Consider the following 20,010-nt stretch of genomic DNA (forward strand, 5'->3'; position numbering starts at 1 on the left):
CCCCCCCCCCCCCCCCGCTCGTACTGTCTCTCTCGCTCTGAAATAAATCTTTAAAAACAACAACAGAAACAGGGTTTTAATCGACTGCTAAGGAACTGACTCTCACATCTATTCAGCACTTTTCAGGACTGGCTTCACAGACATGAGACACAGGGACCCACACTTGGGGCTTTAATGCTCTGTAATCTACATCTTGCAAATTCTCAATAATTTTATCTTTGAATGTATAAGTGAAGTCCAATGAAACAATGAAGCACTGCCAGGGTTTGGAGCCTCTGCTCATGTTCCCTCCTCCCACCACCCCCCTGCCTCACCAGAAAGCATTCTCCGCCATCCGGCTCCTCCACCCCTGCCCAGCGATGTCTGCCAACCCGCCCCCCGCCCCCAGCAGACCGCTAGACACAAACACAGAGAGGGTCAAAGTCAGAGGAGCACTTGGAGGGCACCAAGTTACAGCGAGGATGCCCACGCAATTGTGAGGGTCTGCACTGGCCACGGGAATATCCTTGTGTTTGAAGAAGGTGTATCATTAGATAGCAAATAAAGAACACCATGCTAGGTTGAGAGAAAGACTACAAAAGAAAGAAAAAAGCTTTATTCCTGATTTTTGGACAAGAGGCCCTGCAATTTCATTTTGTACTGTGCCTGCAAGTGGTAAGTAGCCCACCCTGGACATTCAGTATGGAGGAGGGGGAGGACGATAGTGAACAGGGAGAGGAAAGGGGTTAAGGAAAAAAAAAGAAGGCAGACAAAAAGAATGCTTTTATCAAAAAGTTAATACTTTTATAGCACCTACTAAATTCAGGCAGTGTTCCAAGAGTTTTATATATTTTAACTTATTTAAACTTCTCAGCAGTCCTTTGTGGTAAGTACTATGATTGCTCCATTTTACAGGTGAGGGGAGTGCAAGGCCCAGAGATTAAGTAACTGGCCTGGGGTCGCCCAGGTGGTAAGTGGCAGTGCCAGGATTCATACCCAGGTCGTCTCGCTTCAGAGTCTATAATTCTCCACAATTTTCTCATTCCACCTCTCTGCATCATACAGTAATGATAGACACTTGTACCTGCCTCTTTACTAATTTTGAAAGATGTTATTTTTACAAAGAACTTGCAGAGTATGAATTCAGTTTACTTATGCTTGCCCTCCCGCTCATAAAACTTTATTTAATTACTTATTGCTTAATTTAAGGATTGTCTTCTGCTTTAGTAACCCACCCTTAATGGAAGTGTTGAATAATCTTGACTTGGTGGTGTGAAGTGAGAGTTCTGATATTTAAAATGTTATCTGTGCTTAAGTAGACAACAAGCACCGGCAAGCATAATTTATTCACTCACCAATAATTATCTCGGCTGAGGATATGGGCCCGCACTTGGCCTGAAACCTTAATATAGAACAATCTTCACTGTATTTCCTGAATTCTGGAACTAGGTATTTATGCAAGACATAGTCTGTATGCAAAAGAGGCCATTAGGACTCAGGCAGGACCCAGCACTGTAATTCAGCAGAGGGGAAGGGAAGGCTGAGGAGGACATCCATGGAGCTACACTCCTACGTGGCCAATGTTCTTGCATAAGTTTCATTCCAAACTTCTGGCTTTTATATCTGCAGTCACCAGCCTCCCTGGACGGGCTCCTCTGGTGTTTAAGTCCCTGGACTCCCTGGTACAGAATTTTCTCCTCTTCGAGAAGAGAATCTTTTCCTCCTCAGACATCTATACCCTTTATCATCCATGCTGGATACATAAGGTTGGTGTTACACTGAGATTCTATTAAGGAAAAAAACCAATTTGCAGTACAAAGACTTATAAAGGGGAACTATTCCCATTAGAATAAATATTAGAAAGTGCACCTTCGTTGCCGGACCCTTGCCACCCAACAATGGTTATCAGTTAACACTGTCTCTAAACACATGGGATAATACTTGAAACAGACTATGTAAATAATAAATGAAGAAGCAAACACCAGAGGTGATCCTCCCTTCCTTTACGATGCTAATCTTGCAGTTGATGGAGAAATCGTGAAGCATTCCTGAGTAAGGTGGGTTGGGCAATAGTGAAGGGTAGGATGAGGTGGAGAGTTCAATTACATACATCTGCATTATTCAAAAATATACACCCAGGGGACACCTGGCTGGCTCAGTCAATAGAGCATATGACTCCTGATCTCAGAGTTAGGAGTTCAAGCCCCACATTGGGGGTGCAGATTACTCAGAATTAAATCTTTTAAAAAAAGTACACCCAGGAGCCTCCATGCAGACTGAGAGCTAGAAGTGGCATTTTCATGAAGGCCTGAAGGTCCAACTTCTTCCTTATCCTTTGTTCAGAGAGTAACAAAGAAAATGCTATTTACCTTCCACTAGGAATCTTGAGAATAACAGAATAACATACCTTTACCCCTTTACCCAACACTGTCCTACAACCAACACTGAAGGGTGAAAATATTCCAAGTTATGGGTAAAGGTATGCTATGCAAATGAGTGGTCCAAGTGGAGAATAAATAAGGCATGCAGGGATGAATCTGTAAGACACACAGCCCTTTCTGGCTTCACCAGTGGGTTGTCCAGTTGCCCTTTGACCCACAGACCTTCCATGGACCAGGTAATATAGAAGACCTAATAGGGAATGCCATTTTCTTCCTTCTCCTCCCCTGAGCTTTTACCCTATGGCTCCTCCTTGCCCTTCCCAAGCCAGAGCCCAGGTCTTAGAGTAAGTTCTATCCCCTACCCTCAAAAAACTAGAAAAGAGAATAGGAATGACCTCATGTGCCAATCCACCAGCCGAATTAGCACATTTTACATACAGATAAGTTAGCTTCCTTTAGTTGAATTGATTAAAATGCCACAGATAAGAATATCGGTCCAGATTTGGAATCCGTTGAATAAGGATGTTTGGGAGGACTCATATGACACCTTTCATTTTTCTTCCCCGCATAATCATTTCAAGTTATTATATTATCAATCTGCAAAAGCCTAAGCAATTAGATTTTTGTGAACTGTGAAATTTTTCCCTCTCCAATATAACAGCTTAGAATTTAGAATGGTATCATGTGCCTCTTCTAAGTGTTCAGTATTTAACTCTGTACAATTAAATACAGGACATTTTTGGCACAATCCCTGGACTAGGAACTGGCCTTGCCTCTCACCCTCTCCCAGACTGAACCTGTCCCCTGGGTCAAGCCAAGCAGAACAGGTCTTCTCCCGAGCAGGTCAGAGAAGGAGGCATTGTGGAGGGAAAGTGAGGCCCTGTGGAGAGTCAATGAAGTTGAAAATGTTTGTATTATTCATTATACATTTTTTAAAAGACTTTATTTATTTGACAGAGAGAGAGCATGCAAGCAGGGGGAGCGGTAGGCAGAGGAAGAGGGAGAAGCAGGCTCCCCAACGAGCAGACAGCCCTAAGTGAGACACGATCCCAGGACCCTGGGATCATGACCTGAGCCAAAGGCAGACACTTAACCAACCGAGCCACCCAGGCACCCTTTAATCATACATTTTTTGAAAAAAATAATACATTTTCAATTTAACCCACACCTCTGGGTGTGCAGTAAACATATTTTGAAACTTAGAAAAGAATTTCACATACTCTTACAAATAGCATCTATTCGTTTTTGCAACACCCTTTTTACTGGAATGGATATTTCCAGAACATCTGCATCTTGTTTGCTAAGGCATCATTATCGCCACCTGTTCTTGAAACCAATACATTGCAGATTGAGTATATCAATAATACAACATTTATGTATCATATTGAATCCCTCTGTGGCAATCTCAACAAGGAGCTTAATATCGGAGAATTTATAGAAAAGAAACATAGACTGTGGTAGATTGGAAACATTCCAAACTCTAAAAATAAAAATCCTAGGGATAAATACTAGGAATGTTGGCAGGTTTTAAAACTAGATAACTTCATTTATCTGGAAACAGTTGTCTAGAAATAGTAAGAATTTATTAGAGAACGCCACTGTTATGGTATAACTGGCAAATTCCAGAAATGCGTTTGAAACGTTTGGAAAATGGCTCACAGAGTCTTAAGCAGATGCTGGGACCAACCTTCCTCTGCTAATGGTTGGCTCTGCCTTGTCATTAGAGACCAATGTTTCAAATGTGGAATGACCAGGCATTCTGTGTGTTGAGTCAATGCTGTGGTGACCCCACGTGGGACTCAAGAAATAGGAGGCCCAGTCCTCCTTACAGTACTTAAAACTGAAATAAACACATTAGTGTGGCATATACAGAACAATAATCTAAAACATACTATATGTTATTATTAATAAACATATACTGAAGATTTACCAGTGTGCAGTGCACTGTGCAAAATTCTTGACACACATCATCTAGGGTAATCCCCACAATAAGACAACGAAGGAGGAGGAGAGAGAAGTAAACCAGTATGTCCCATATCATGCCACTAAGTCTTGTGAAGCAGGCCTTCAAACCCTGGCTGTCTGCCTTAGTCCAAGGCTGTGGCTTTCCGTGGCCTCTCCCGCCTTCGAGCGCACACAGCACTACCACAGCTCTTGGCGCTCCAGGAATTCAGAGATGCGGGCAAACGGCTTAGGAAGATGCCTCTTCCCCTTGCCCACCAAAGTGGTTTGAAGTTTTGTGTTTTGAAATAGGAAGTTTATGGGATGCCCAGGTGGAATAAGAGAGAAACCAGCTGTTCACTCTTCGACACACAGGAACCAGGAGCCACAAGCCCGTCTGATTGAAAGGCTGTCGTGACTCTGGTTTCACGCTGGCGGGGATTTCTCCGTGCTATGGTCTCACAGGGTGATGGGAGCCCTGTGCTCAGCATTTCTCAACCTCTTCCTGCGAGAGGCCAGGTTAGCAGTGTGCAACAGGGAGAAACCGAAGCAGAGACACAGGCAACAGAAAGCAGATAATCAGCAGAAAAATACTGTCAGGGGAAGAAACGGAATGGATCTGACAGAACGCGGGGTCTCCTTTTTTCCTGCCAAATACCTACGTGGATGTCATTTCCTTAAGTACGCCAGCCTCGTAAATCATGACATCTTCAGAGTGGAAAGTTGGCATTTTGTGAAAGGCTTGTTGGCCCAACTGGTGGCCAGCTCTTCGAACAACTTTGCAAGACAAGTATTATCATTCCCATTTTAAAGATTAGGATACTGAGGCTTGGAGAAGCCCCAGGTACCCAGCTGCCTTCTACCACGTGCATTCTACCCCACGAATCAACAGTGTTTTAAGTATTTTCAAATGTAACCACAGTAACAGCTGTTGAACCCACTGTACTGTACCAAGCAGCAGAAACATCTACTATAAAACAGTGAGTAGCTCTGCCAGTTACATACTAAGAAAGCGGAAATAACCCAGTTGAATAAATCTCCGAAACCACATCCTGGGGACTTCCCAGGCCTTGTCACTAAACTAAAGCCAGCCTGGTGGCAGCCGTGACTCAAGATGCCCAATGCATACAGACACAGCCCGGATCAGTGCGTTTCTATAGCATTCACTGAGTCTTAACAAAAACAACACCTAACACCCAAGCTCCCAATCCAGGCTGATTCTTCTCTTTTTTTCCTGTCCTTTGAGATCCAAAGTTCAATGATAAACTATTTATTACTGACCCAACCTTTTCCCCTGGCCCAGCAGTCTCCCAGGAGATGCTCTGGCTCCGTTTTCCCAGGCGTTGTCAGGCATATCTGTGGCTCCAGTAACTCCTGTGTTTGTCTGCAATTGCTGCAGGCAGATGTCTGAGAATCACCCACTGACAGATTTACGTTCGTCAATCTCTGAAACACCCTCCGCCCCCACTCCCAAATCATATCATACGTGTGGGTGAAAGCACTCGGAGGCCAAGTGCACCAGGCCCTCTCAAGTACATGCAAAGCTAAGACACGGAATTGCAATGGCATCCCGCCTGCCTGCCCTCCCTCCACTGTGTTTCCTCATAAACCCTGGGCTCCTCCGCAGCGCACGTTTCCCTGGCCTGCTTTCTTCCCAAGATCTGGAAAGACGCGGGCCTCCAGGCTTTTGAAACAAGATTAAAAGGTCTCTTTTACAGCTCTTGTGGAAAAACTCCACAGAGGAAACGTGGTTGGCAGGTAGAAAAACCGGGACCTGTCTCCTTGAAAATCACAGCTGTGTTATCTTTTTCCTCCACTGATCGCTTCCAGATTATCACTCAGGGCAGCCGGCCAATTAGCCAGTCCTCCATGTCACAGGGCCCGTCTCGGGCAACAGCTCATTTCTGCACCAAAGGGAAGGCATTTGAAGATGTGTAGCCCGGCAGGCGAAGGGCGGAGCCCGGGGAGGGAGACGTGTGAGGGTGCCCTCACCCCGGCAAGTCGGCACACGAAGGGGAATCAGGAGCTGGTGCAGGCAGGAAGTTTACCAAAGCCCGGGGACGAGGCCAAACACAAAAGATTCCTTTCTGAGGGGAAAGAGGATTGAAACTGCAGGGAGAAACAAAATAGCAACACAGTCCGTGGGAACCTCGCAGTGATGAAATCTGTTGTTGGAGAACAGAACCCTTTATTCCGTGTCTCCTGCCTGGTTTTGGCGAGCAAGGCCTCTGCAGAGCATCTTCCTCAGGATTCTCTGGCACCTGGCTGTGGCTCAGGTCTGACCTTGGGGAGTGGTCCACAGAAGGCAGCCACCTCGGCTTCAGATGACTGGGGCAAGCAGCCCTCACTGAGACTTCTCCAGAAAGATTGGTCAGACCAAGACGTTGGCTGCTCCAAAGTCCATTCCTTGAAGTTCTTTAAGCTGGTGGTGTAGTAGGAATGGAGGCCTACAGGAGGAAGACTGGGGCCAGATTCCCCACTTGTGGTGACAATGCAAACAAATCATGCCCCCAGGAAGTCACTGTTTTGATAGGAATCGTCAAGACATTGACTTACGTACCTACAGCTGCTGGAACTACACTAAGCACCAAGGACAAAGTCTCTCCCACTGATTTAAAGGCCTTTGCTCAGCAGCTTTCAAACTGCCCTGAGGGGTCCCAGTGTCTCACAGGGTGTTAATAGTCTTGTTATGAAAATAAGTTCCTATCACTGGAATAAGCTTAGAAAATGCTTCCATAAACAAAGATGAACAAGATTCATTGCTGTTGGGCTCTTCACAGCCCTCAGCAAAATCTGCCAAATGTATTGACCATAAAGCCCTTTTAACAAACACAACAGACTTCCTTTTTTTTTTTTTTCAAATATTTTTCTTTAAGTTCTAGTTAGTTAACATGCAGTGCAATATTGGTTTCAGGAGTAGAATTTAGTGATTCATCACTTATATATAAAACCCAGCAGTGTTCATCACATCAAGTGCCCTCCTTAATGCCCATCATCCACTTAGCCCATCCCCCACCCACCTCCCTCCATCAAGCCTCAGTTAACACAACAGACTTCCTAATATCTAACTGGACACCAGTGATCCAGGGCACACAGGTTTTGAAGAACTGCTATCACCTCAATCAAAAGACAATGGGGACCCAGGGCAATAATCCTCTTCCGGAAGTGAGCTTCTAGTATTCTTTTCCTTGGGGTGGGTGTGTCACTCCTCACTGACCCTTACTTCAAAGTGTATGAACTATTATTACAGAGGCATCTGTTGGTCACCAAGCTGAGCATGCTGACTATGTCAAAGATAACATTCCATTATATCTCACAACAATCAATGGGACAGGTATTACTCTTCCATTTTTGATGGGCAATGAAAATCAGAGAGAGAGGTTAAGGTCACAAAAGAGTGGTGCTTTAAAGCTCCATACCTAGGGATGGGTTACATGGGTGATGGGGATTAAGGAGGGCATTTGTTGTGATGAGCACTGAGTGTTGTACGGAAGTGATGAATCACTAAATTCTACACCTGAAACTAATATTACACTGTATGTTAACTAACTGGAATTTAAATAAAAACTGGAAAAAGAAAGAAAGCAAGCTCCATACCTAGAAGGACCAAGATTCGCACCCTACAATCAACAGTAAGAAATCAACTTTCTTCGCTTACGCAAAGTAGTGAAGACAGGTAATGAGGACAGGGCCATCTCTAATGGAAAAACACCCAGTTGCCTAATACTTAAATTTCCATCTTTTGAATGCAAAGAGCCCTGTAGCATATCACCTTAAAGTGTTTTTCCTAAGACATGTCTGACTTAATAAGGCTCTTGTACCTCTAATTATTAATTAGGATTTTTCGCCAAATATGCACAAGACAACGTGTGTGATTTTTCCTTACATAGCTACAAGATCAGCAGGATAACCTCTCTTCAAAGGCGGCAGATATCTGCTCTTTCCTTGGAAACACAGATATGTTTCCTTAAAAATGAGGCCCTAGCTGAAGCTCCCCTAAAAATCAGCCCCTAATAATTCTTTTCTGAAACATTCTGCAAACTTTTATGGGGGTTGCTTTGGCATAGCCGGTATTTTTTCAGTGGTGTCAAGGTTTTGTGCTTACCTATTCCTATTAAAATTATATATTTTTGCAGTTCCCAATAAAACTCATTGTATGGTATGCTAGAATAAATCTCAAAATCTCCCTGAAGTGCTAGAAACTTTCAGATATATGTCTATTAAATTTTTATTTCTTGAGCAAGTTGCTTGTGTGCCAAAATATGCATTTCATTGCTAGAATGGTCATAAGTCCACAAAGCTGTGGTAGAACCACAGAGGAACACTGGGTTGTCCTTTGCTAAAAATCCATATCCACTGAGCTGGAAGTGGCCATTCCAGCCTTCCAAAGAAACTCCTGAAGTGGCTGTTCACCTGGGTATCTCCCACTCCTCAAATATGCTGGGCACTCCATATATATTTGTTCAACTGAAGTTGTTATCCCAGAAACAGAAGATCAGATTTTTCCCCCTTAGAACGGTTTAAGGTTTTTACCATATGTCCAGGGTACCAATAGAGTCAGGTTCTCTTTTACCCTTAGAACAGTGAATCACAAGCCAAAGCTAATAAAAATACTTTCTGTTAAGACTAGGATGAATAATTTTTAACTCTACCATCAAAGAGGCAAGACAAAAAGCCTATGGGTAAAAGGGGTAGGAAGACAGATTTCAGATTAACATCAGAAAGCTCTTTCCAGCAGCTTGTGTCAGTGCTACAAACTACAAGAAGATGGGTGAGTAAGCTCATGAGGTAGGAAGGTCTCTGTTTCTGGAAGTATCCAAGAATGTCCAGATCAGTGGCTCTCAAAGCATGGTCTCCAGACCAGCAACATCACCATCACCTGGGGACTTGTTAGAAATGAAAACTCTCAGGTCCCACCCTAGACCCACAGATTCAAAAACCCCGGAGCTAAGGTTCAACACTCTGGTTTTAACATGCCCTCCAGGTGATTCTGATGCCTGCTAAAATTGGAGAAACACTGGCGAAAACACCACATGGCAAGAATAATGCGAAGAAGATTCAACCAACAGATGAGTAATTGGACTGGATGACCATTCAACCCTGTAGTTCCATGAGCCCAATAAGGTTCTTTGGCCTGCATTATTTCCTTTTTGGGAAATGAGGAACCAACAGCTTACCAACACTTAGGCTAGACCCCTGGGCAACACTTTGAATTATGTAAAGGAACTAAAATATATTATCACAGCTGTTATAAATCCTGACATTCAAATCTTCCGAGGAGCTTTAAAAAAAAAAAAAAAAAAAAAAAAAACCAGTACCTGGTCACCCAGAATCTCTGGAGACAGGGTCCCAGGCCTACTTTTTGCCAGGTACTTTCACGTCAATTAACTCATTTGGTCTCCAGAATAATCCTATCTCCACGGTAATCTTAGGAGACAAGTATTACTGCCATCTCTAATTTTACAGATGGAAACTGAGGCATAAAGTGGTTGAGTGACTTGTCCAAGTTTACAGAGCCAGGAAATGCCTGAAATGGGATTCAAGCCCAAGTCTCAAGATCCATGTTCTTTCTCCTCCATCCACTTTTGTTCTGCGTTCCATGTCAGAGACTTTCTGGGTACATGTGGTCCTCCAAGCCACCGTCTCCCCACCCTTGGTGGCAGGTCTGGTCACAGCAACCCTCCAGCTCTTGTCACTGTACCCTCCTCCTCTCTGCAAAATCTTGGCGGTGGGTGTTTTATTTTCTCACAAAGATGCTTGCAGTTGGCTACCCTCAAATCCACCCTCCCTGAGCAAACTAAAAAGCTACCTTTGAGTTGTGATAGGAGAGCAACCAGAAGCCAGCTGGGAACTGATCACTAAAATTCTACTTCTCTACCAATCAGCTAAATATTTTCATTCACCAAAATGAAAATGACCTTAAAGGAGGAGCACCTTAACTTGGTAACTACCAATTATATCTGAGAGTCTGAATTCACCAAGTAGATCTTTTCCAGCTCCAAAGAGGGTCTCTCTGTGAGGTAGAGGAACAAAGGGGTACAGAGCACAAGATCTTTCCAAGGAGGACTGTGAAGGAGGTAGAAGGAGAGAGGTAACAGCCAAGAGCACCATGGGAAGTACAAAGGGCCTGAGAGACGGGGCCACAGAGCAGGAAAACTGTCACTGAAAAGGGCAGGATGAGGACAGCAGAGATCATGCCCACCCCCCGAGGATTTTGCTGAGGGGGCGGTCCTGGTCCCTCCCACCATGCTCTGGTTGTTTGAGTCAGAGCCTTTAATTATAAGCAACAGAAGTCCAGAGAGGTGATGTTACTTGCCCAAGATCACACTGGCCAGGCACTAGCATAGCCAGAACTAGCTCCCAGCGCTCCTGACTTTCCTTTTCCTAAAGGAATGGGCCTTAGTGGGAGACGAAAGCAAAGTCAGTCAGTAAGAAACTGAGGAAAATTAAAGAAAGAGACCAACTACATCAGTGGCTACACTAATTTGCTGGAGTAGAATATAAAGTACATTCTATGTGACTAAGTTTTTTTAAATATAAAAGGAAGACAGCTCCAAGGGTCTGTTTCTGATCGCTGTTCCACAAAACAGGTGACCAGGAGACTATAGGGATATGTCTCAAAACACAGCACAAGATTTTAACTGCTCGGTTCCCTTTGGTTTTAATGATGTGGCCACAGCTAAAACTGCATTATTTCTTTGAAAATAGATTCTAATGGCCCAAAAGTCCATGAAAAAGGACCTGAGACAGAATTTCTTAGGTGGGAAGCCATCTGAGGGGTGCCTGGTCACAATGCTATCTGCACTGTCTTCTTAAATGCTGCCTAGGCCCACCTTCTCTGGTCTCAAAAGAACACTTTTTGTTTGCATTTAAAATATCTGTTCTTGGGCGCCTGGGTGGTGCAGTCAGCTAAGCATCTGACTCTTAGTTTCGGTTCAGGTCGTGATCTCAGGGTCATGGGATTGAGCCCCAACTTGGTCTCCTGCTCAGTGGGGAGTCTGTTTCTCCCACTCCCTCTGCCCCTCCCCCCCATGCTCATTCATGCTTGTGCGCTCTCTCTCTCTCTCTCAAATAAATAAATCTTAAAATATCTGTTGTTGGGGTGCCTGGCTGGCTCAGCTGGAAGCACACCCAACTCTTGATCTCAGGGTCATGAGTTCAAGCCCCACACTGGGTGGACAGATTACTTAAATAAATAAAACTTTAAAAATAAATACAGGGGCGCCTGGGTGGCTCAGTCGGTTAAGCATCCACTTGATTTAGGCTCAGATCATGTTCTCAGGATCCTGGGATTGAGCCCTGGGTCGGCCTCCCTGCTCACTGGGAGTCTTCTTGTCTCCCTCTTCCTCTGTCCCTCCCGCCGTGGGCACACATACTCTCTCTCTTAAATAAATAAACAATTTTTTAAAAAAAATAAAGAAATAAAAATAAAATACATTAAATTTAATTTAATATCTGTTCTTTAAAAGAGATTAAAGAGACAACAAACAAATATCACATGTGGATCCTGACTGAAACAAAATGACAGTGAATGGATATTTTTGAGATGACTGGGAAAATTATATTATGGTCTGACTTTTAAAGATTTATTTTATTTATTTATTTATTTATTTGAGAGATAGCGAGCACAGAGCGCATGTGCGCACGGGGGGAGGGGCAGAGGAAAATGATCTCAAGCAGACACCACGCTGAGCACAGAGCCCGAAGCGGAGCTCTATCCCAGGACCCTGAGATCATGACCTGAGCAGAAATCAAGAGTAAGACAGTTAATTGACTGAGCCACCCAGGGCGCCCCCACGATCTGAATTTTAGATGACATAAAACTCTTTCTGTTAAATGTTTCAATGGCTTTGTAATTCTTTTTTTTTAACTGTTCATATACTTTAAAACACTGAAGTATGCGGAGGTAAAACAACAGGATGTCAGTGTTTTTAAAATAATTCAACCAAAAAGAGAGGGAAGGGAGAGGAGTAGATGAAGAAAATGTGGTAAGATTTTAACAATTAGGTAAACATACTTTCGCGTATGTTTGAAATTTTAAAATATAAAAAATCCTTATACAAACATACATATACATATATATGTAGTGTGTGTGTATATATATGTATGTATGTATATATCTACCTGCTCTTGCAATTACTCCAGAGAGCAAAATTTATGTCAAACTTTTAAAGTTTCATATCTGAAAAGAATTTAGATCTTATCCAGTTCATTCCATAATCCCTGTTTCCCAGATGAGGGATCTGAGACCCCCCCCCTCCCCAGAGCTCTTCCAACTCTTTAGTGGTTTAGCCAAGACGAGACTCTGGTTCTCCAGACTTTCAGGCCAGAATTCCTACACCCAACAGCCATCAAAAAGTGTAAACACATTGCTTTCTAATCCTTGTGTTATAAACTCTCAGACAAGGTACCTCACAGTGATTATTTTGCAGGAGTGAAACTGGTCAAAGGATAAAGGAACACCTCCTTTGCTCATTCTGAGTATATTTCTGCATAAAATGATTCTCCTCCATTCTCTCCAGCTTACCCACCACCACTCTCTCTTCCATTCTTTCCTCATCCCCCAGCCACCCCCTTCATTGTCCAGCCTTTTTGCATCCTTCGCTCTTTTGAGCTCATGCTACACGTTGAGACATCTGTGTCCATCCTCCAATGTTAGCTCCTCCTGCTGAAATCTGGCTTAGTTTCAAAGCCCAGAGCAATTCAGCTGTCTCCAGGAAGTCTCTCTCTCCCATCTCCGGACAACCCCAGCCCTTGGTCTCAGCCTCTGTTATAGTTCTTGTCACCTTCCTTCTTTATGATTAGGCACATGTATGTTCTGCTCTTTCAGTAGTCTGTATACTGTGATGCAGTGACAGAAATTAGAAGGGAAATAGGGAGTCAGGACCAAAGAGGCCCCATATAGAACCAGAAACTACCTGGAGATATGGCTGGTTCAGGAAATGATGAGGGAGGGAGGTAAAGCTTTGAGCCAAAATCCCAATGTGATTTCCAGTGGGTATAAAGGAAGCCTACACTTTTCCTAGCTGGGAAAAGCAGGATCTAAGAGCAGCCAACCTAAACGAAAAGACTGGTGGGCTCTCTTGGTATTGACAAAATCAATGACAGCTCAGTAATTGGGTGGCCAGGCAACACCAACCAGGCCTTCAGACTGGGAAGCTGGTGAAGGGTAAGCAAGATGTCAGCCGAGGTCCTGGGTAGAGGTCAAGCCTGTCCCCCAGCAAAGGAAAGTAGGCATGAACCAGGGGCACAAGCCAAAAACCCAGGCAAACCAGCTGGACATGTGTGGTGAGACGAGGAGAAAAGAGGATGCCTGGAGGCTAAGGCTCTATGGGCAGGTGCCCCGGGCTTGTTAATGCTGCTTATATTTATTGAGCATGTACTCTGAGCCAAATCTTGGAGATACAGGGTTATATTAGTCAGTGTTATCCAGAGAAACAGAACCAACAGGACATACATATACAGAGAGAGAGAAAGATTTGTTATAAGGAATTGGCTCATGCAATTATGGAGGTTGATAAATCCAAAATCTCCAGGGTGGGGCTGGCAGCCTAGAGACCCAGGAGAAGTGATATTCCAATTTGAGTGTAAAGGCAGTCTGCTGTGGAACTCTTGCTCTGAGTTCTATTTTTTGTTGTTGTATACATGCCTTCAACTGATTGGATGAGGCCCACCCATTCAACTATGGAGGGCAATTTGTTTTACTCAAAGTCCACTGATTTAAACGTTAATACTACCTAAAAATACCCTCAAAGAAACACCCAGAGTAATGTCTGACCAAGTATCTGGTGGCCTACCCAAACCGACACTTAAAATTAAACATCACAAGCGATGAACAGAAAAAGTCTCAACTGCAGGAACTAGAAGACTAACAAAAGGCCTCATACCTGGATGATGACGCAGGTCCTGATATTCCCACCATGGTCAGGAGAGAACTGGCCCAGAAGCTGGTAGCGCCGGACCTGAAGGGGCTGTGCTGGTACCTGGCAAGGAAGAGACAACTCCATAAGCACTTTGAGGGGAGGGACCAAGCCTGTCCCCACTATAACACAAACGGTGGTTCGTCCCCTGTCCCCATTACCAGCTCCACTACTAACTACCTTAGACAAGTTACTTTACTCTCTGTACCTCAGTCTTCTCCTCTGTAAAATGGGGATAGCAGGACTATCTAAATCAAATGAGATAAACCTAAATTCAATGAGTTAAATATCTGTAAAGCACAAAAATAGGTGTAAGGCCAGGCACTATATAAGTACTATAGAGTTGGTTACTAGCACTATTCGCAAGCACTCCCGCAGCTTATGTATTGTGCTCTACCTAACAGGTACTTAGGAAATTTCAAATTGGAATTTTTTTTCTTCAAATAGTGCAAAATAAGAAGGAACTAGTTACACCTGGCTGGCTCAGTCAGTAGAGCATATGACTTGATATCAGGGTCATGAGTTCGAGCCCCATGCTGGCATAGAGAGCTCACTTAAAAATAAAAAAAAATAATAAGAAGAAGATTTTTAGGGGCACTTGGATGGCTCAGTCCGTTAAGCGTCCGACTCTTGATTTCGGCGCAGGTCACGATCTCGGGATTGTGGGATGGAGCCTCACATCGGGCTCTGCATTCAGCGAGAAGTCTGCTAGAGATTCTCTCTCTCCTTCTCCCTCCGCCCCTCCCTCCCCAGCGCTCATGCATGCTCACTCTCTCTCTTTCTCTAAAATATTAAATAAATCTTTTTTAAAAATGTAAAGATTTTAAAAAGAAGGAACTAAACCATGTAAAGATTCTGTCTTACACTTCAGTCCCATGTTTTTAAAAAGACAAATCCAGGGGCGCCTGGGTGGCTCAGTCAGTTCAGTGTCTGCCTTTGGCTCAGGTCATAATCCAGGGTCCTGGGATCGAGCCCACATCTGGCTACCTGCTCAACAGAAGTCTGCTTCTCCCTCTGTCCCCCCCCCCCCCCCGAGAGTACTTTCGTTCTCTCTCTCAAATAAATAAAATCTTTAAAAATAATGACAAATTTATTTGTTACCTAATTAGAACCCTTCTAAGATTTCCTGTTGCCTTAGGAAACAAATCCAAATCCCTTCTGAGGCCACTAAGGCCTGCCTGATTTGCCCTGGGTAAGTCTCCCTATACTCACCTCCTACCTCTAACCTCCAGGATTCCCAGGCTCCAGTCATACCAGCTTTCTCTCTGTTTCCTGGATTGTCTTCAGCACCACTGGAGGGCTCTTCCCTATGCCTGGAGCCACCCTTGGGCCCCGTCCTGCTTACCTGCCAACCCCCAGCCATCATTTGGGACTCAGTTTAAAGAAAAGTACCCCCAAGACCAAGTTAACTGCCTCCACCATGTGCTTCTGTTGTCCCTGCTTTTCTTTGTGTACTAGTCAGTATCACGTGGAATCAGATGCTCAATCACCGTCCTCCTCCATAAGATCAGGGACCAAGTCCGTATCATTCACAGCTGAACCCTTGGAACCCAGCACAGTTCCAGGCACACAGTGCTCAACAAATACATTGAGAGATTTTAATAAATCTGGAGATGACAGATTTCAGCTTTTAGCCAAGCCCACCTGATTTGTGGTAGCCCTGAAACGCCAGGTTGAGAAGGACCCTGAAGTCATGTCGTGTCATGGCTGTGAAACCTCTTCCATGGCTGAGGGGTCCTGGGGGAGGAGCAAGGCCATCTGACATCCATCCCTATATCTGCAAAGAGTTAATATCTCATATAACACTGCTCTAAGTTTAATAGCAAACAAAAAAGTGTAAAGATAAAGCACAGGGGTGGCTCTAATCTGAACAGGCGGTACTTCAGAGCTACACGTATACTACAAGTTCAAGGAAGCCAAAATACTGCCATCTGTCAGATGTCAATTTCAATTGTCATTCTCACATCTCGTAGTATTCATTCATCCCTTTTTAGGGCTATAAAATCGTATCTGTATGTACTGATACACACAGATTGTTTTTTACCTCCCTTTTAGAATCACGTGCCGTTGTGAACAAGAAAGACTTTTGATTTGGGTGTTTGCCCTGGGGGACACCAACTCACCTAGGAATAAGCTGTAGCCTCAGAAAGGAGCCAAGCTTGTGGAGGAGAAAGCTGGCAGGGTTGTCAGAAACTTCAGAATCCTGCAATGGCCTGTATGATGGCTACGCGGGATGGCCCATACCTTTCCTAGCCTCAGTGTCCTCGGCAAAATGGAGACCTATGAAAGAATAACCCAGTAGGCACATGGAGAGCACTCAGTGATAACTATTATAGCTCACATTCAATTTGATAGTTGGGTTTCTGCTGACTGTGAACATAAACAGCAACTATTACAATTAATAACACTTTGGCTGGCAGCAGCTAGAGCCAGGAGAGAGTCTGGCATCTAACCCAGGGGGCGCAAAGATATCATATAGGGATACTCACTGCCACACTGGTTACAATAATGAAAAACTGCAATTATCTAACCTGCTATGAGCACCAAAATGGCTAAATAAAAGCAAGCCTGCAGAAAAGAATGATCTCATTTTTTGAAAAATAAAATCTGGGCATGTTATGTCCATTTACTCACACACATGCACACACACACAACATTCTGGGTGTACAGACAAATACCTAGATGGATTCCCATATGCCTGAACAATAGTGACTTTCGGGGAAGCACGCAATACTTCTGTATCATTTGAATTAGTTGACAAGGCCATGTATTACCCCATCAATCAATCACCCTATAAGTACGTAAATGAATGCATGAATAATGGTTCTGCGTGTGGGGGTGGTTTCCCCACACCACCAAACAATTTTCTGACACCAGCTGGGGGTCCTACAATTCAACTCAGGTCCACCACTACTGGAGATGGTATCAGATCCCACAGGTGAAGGGCTCAGTCTCGCAAGACTGCCCCTCCCCTTTCATGTGCCAACTGCAAGTCCACGTTGTTACAGGTACTTCTGACCCACTGGCTACAGACTGAAGGTTCCAACAGTCCCTCTCCTTGAGTTTCATTCATGTCCTCCAGTGCCCACAGAACTTAAACATTTTACTTACTAGATTACCAGTTTATTATAAGAGGATACAACTCAGGAAGAGCCACGTAGAAGAGATGCATAGGGCAAGGTATGGGGAAAGGGCACGGAACTTCCATGCTCTCTCCAAGCATGCCACACCCCCCAAATCTCCACGAGCTCATCAACCTGGAACCTTCCTGAACCTCATCCATTTGGGTTGTATGGAGACTTTATTACTTAGGCATTGATTAAGTCATTGGCGGTTGGCACCTGAACTCAATCTAAACCTCTAACTACAAGGTTACCCCCCCCCACAATCAGATCCCAACCTTAGGTGATCGAAGGGCTATCCCAAAGTCACCTAATTAACATAACAAAAGGCATAACATTTGTGTCCTTTCCTTTTTTTTTTTTTTAAGATTTTATTTATTTATTTGTCAGAGACAGCACAAGCAGGGGGAGCAGCAGGCAGAGGCAGGGGGAGAAGCAGGCTCCCTGCTGAGCCTGAAGCAGAACTCTATCCCAGGACCCTGGGTTCATGACCTAAGCCAGAGACAGACCCTTAACCAACTGAGCCAGCCAGGCGTCCCTGGATGATTTTCATCATTTAGGAAATTCCAAAAGTTTTAGGAGCTCTATGCCAGAAACAGGATGAAGACTAAATATGTATTTCTTATTATAAATCACGATAGCACATGAAAAAGTCAGTTAAAATAAAATAATAAAGTTTTAAAATAAGTCAAGCAGATAGGTGATAGTTACCATGAAGGCTAATACGAAGGAAGCCAAGAGAGGCTGGGAAAGCACCGCTACAGGGAAATATAAACAGATGAGTCACCATCCATTCAAGTCAATGAAGTCACCTCAGGAGTCCTCAAGGTGTCAGCAAATTCCTTCTCATGGGCACACTCCTCACTGTGTCACACTAGGAAAGCCCAAAGGGAAGACGACAGCTTTGGGTTAAGTACCCACTCCTCACACCTGCTGGGACTGAACTACAGAGAAAGTTCCCAGGGAGAACTGGGTAACTCTGACATCTCCCTGATGTTGAAGGAAATAAGAGGTTGTCCTCCAGACCTTGTTCAGTAGTGGAAAGCAGGTTTTCCTGGGATATTGTCTGAGGAGACTCAGAGAAGAAGAAAGAAAGTCCGGAGAAGAGATGCCAAAAAGCCTGGAGATGAGAAAGCCAAGGTGTGAATTCAGAATTGTGTTCCAACATGAAACCAGGAGAAGCTATGGAAGTGAACTGTAAAAAGAAGTAGACTTGAACTTCACTGGAAGAGGAATGCTAAATATTCCAGGTTATGTTTTAGGAGAAATTGGCAACTCATAGCTCTGTAACTTAGGACAGGAGACTGGCAAAGATAAACTTTTTAAAAAGCTGTATTTTTTCCTAATTATTTAATTTGACAAGCGTGTTGCAAGTTTGGGAACTATGAAAGTGTCAATGAAGAAAATCATGCATAAATACACTCCTCAGAAATAATCGCTATACACACTTGGATGCATATACTTCTGCCTTTTATTTCCACAGATGTTATGTGTTATCAAAAACAGAATCATATAGTATTTACTGTCTTACAGCCTGTTTTTTCCTGCACCTCACAGTATATCATGAAAATGTTTCCATTTAAATCACGCTTCCACAATGCGAGTTTTAATAACGCTGCAATATTCCATGATACAGGGATATTATCATTGATCTACTACTAGCCCCCAATTATTGGTTATTTGTTGTTTCTTTTTTTTTACTTATAAATAACACTAATATTTGCACCTGCCTCTCATTTTCTTAGAGATTTCCTAAGTGAAAGAGATACGAAAAATCTGCAGTTTTCCATAACCACGGCGAGACTGTACTTCAGAAAAGAACGAACAGACACCTCCACCAGCAGGGTAGGAAAGTGGTTTTCCTTCCATCTTTCCACACTCACCAAAATCAGGTATTAGCATTTGTTGCAGGAAAGGGGGGATGGGAGGGAGGCGATGAGGAGCAATTTAATAGGGAGAAACGACAACTTGTTTAAATGGTAATTTCTTTGCTTACGTGTTGAAGTTGAGCATTTTCCACATGCTGGTCATTAGCTGGATTCTCACAAATCCTCTACTCCTAGGAGTCTATGATTGGGACAGAGTTTGACGCCTGATGTGAACGGGATTCGGTTTAAAACGCTACCAGAGTCTATGAAGCCGAGAATCTCGCGCATGCGTCCTCCGGGGCCACGAACTTCACGGGGAGACGGCTCTCTTCCAACCGCGTGATTTACAGAAGACCGGGACTTATCTCTTGACCAATGAACATTCGCCAAGAATCCCTCCCGGTCCTTCCGCCAATGAACTTCCTGCTTGGACTCTGGCCGGACTTGCCCTTCTTTGTGCTCCTTGCCTTTAAGTAGAGCCACCCCAAGCCTTGGCACTGGCTACAAGCTCGCTACGGCCTCCGTATCCCGAATCGGAGTTCTTATGCTATTCCTGAATAAACGTAGTTTCTGGTCATTCACGTTTGCCTCACTATCGATTTATATTGACAATGGTTAAGTCATGATCTTCTGTGCTCAGGTCGCAACAAAATTTTTAGACACACCCCCCCACCTTTTTTTTCTTTCCCTAAGACTGGTATGAAAGAATATTCAACCTAAAATGGTACTGGAGGATATGAAATGGAGAATCCTACGCATGCAACCTCGGGAACACACCACTTGAGAGTTGAAGAGACTG

The 20,010-nt window shown here is 43.9% G+C and overlaps 1 long non-coding RNA gene across 1 annotated transcript; it reads left to right on the forward strand.

Annotated features, from left to right (window-relative positions):
• Positions 1-1,552: 1,552 nt before the first annotated feature.
• On the forward strand, positions 1,553-19,792 carry LOC103658931. Its single transcript, XR_567346.1, has 3 exons — positions 1,553-1,745; positions 19,089-19,235; positions 19,407-19,792. It is a non-coding gene; the product is annotated as an uncharacterized LOC103658931 (long non-coding RNA).
• The last annotated feature ends 218 nt before the right edge of the window (positions 19,793-20,010 follow it).

The sequence above is a fragment of the Ursus maritimus genome, unplaced genomic scaffold, assembly GCF_017311325.1.
Source record: "Ursus maritimus isolate PB19 unplaced genomic scaffold, ASM1731132v1 scaffold_3, whole genome shotgun sequence".
Lineage (NCBI taxonomy): Eukaryota > Metazoa > Chordata > Mammalia > Carnivora > Ursidae > Ursus > Ursus maritimus.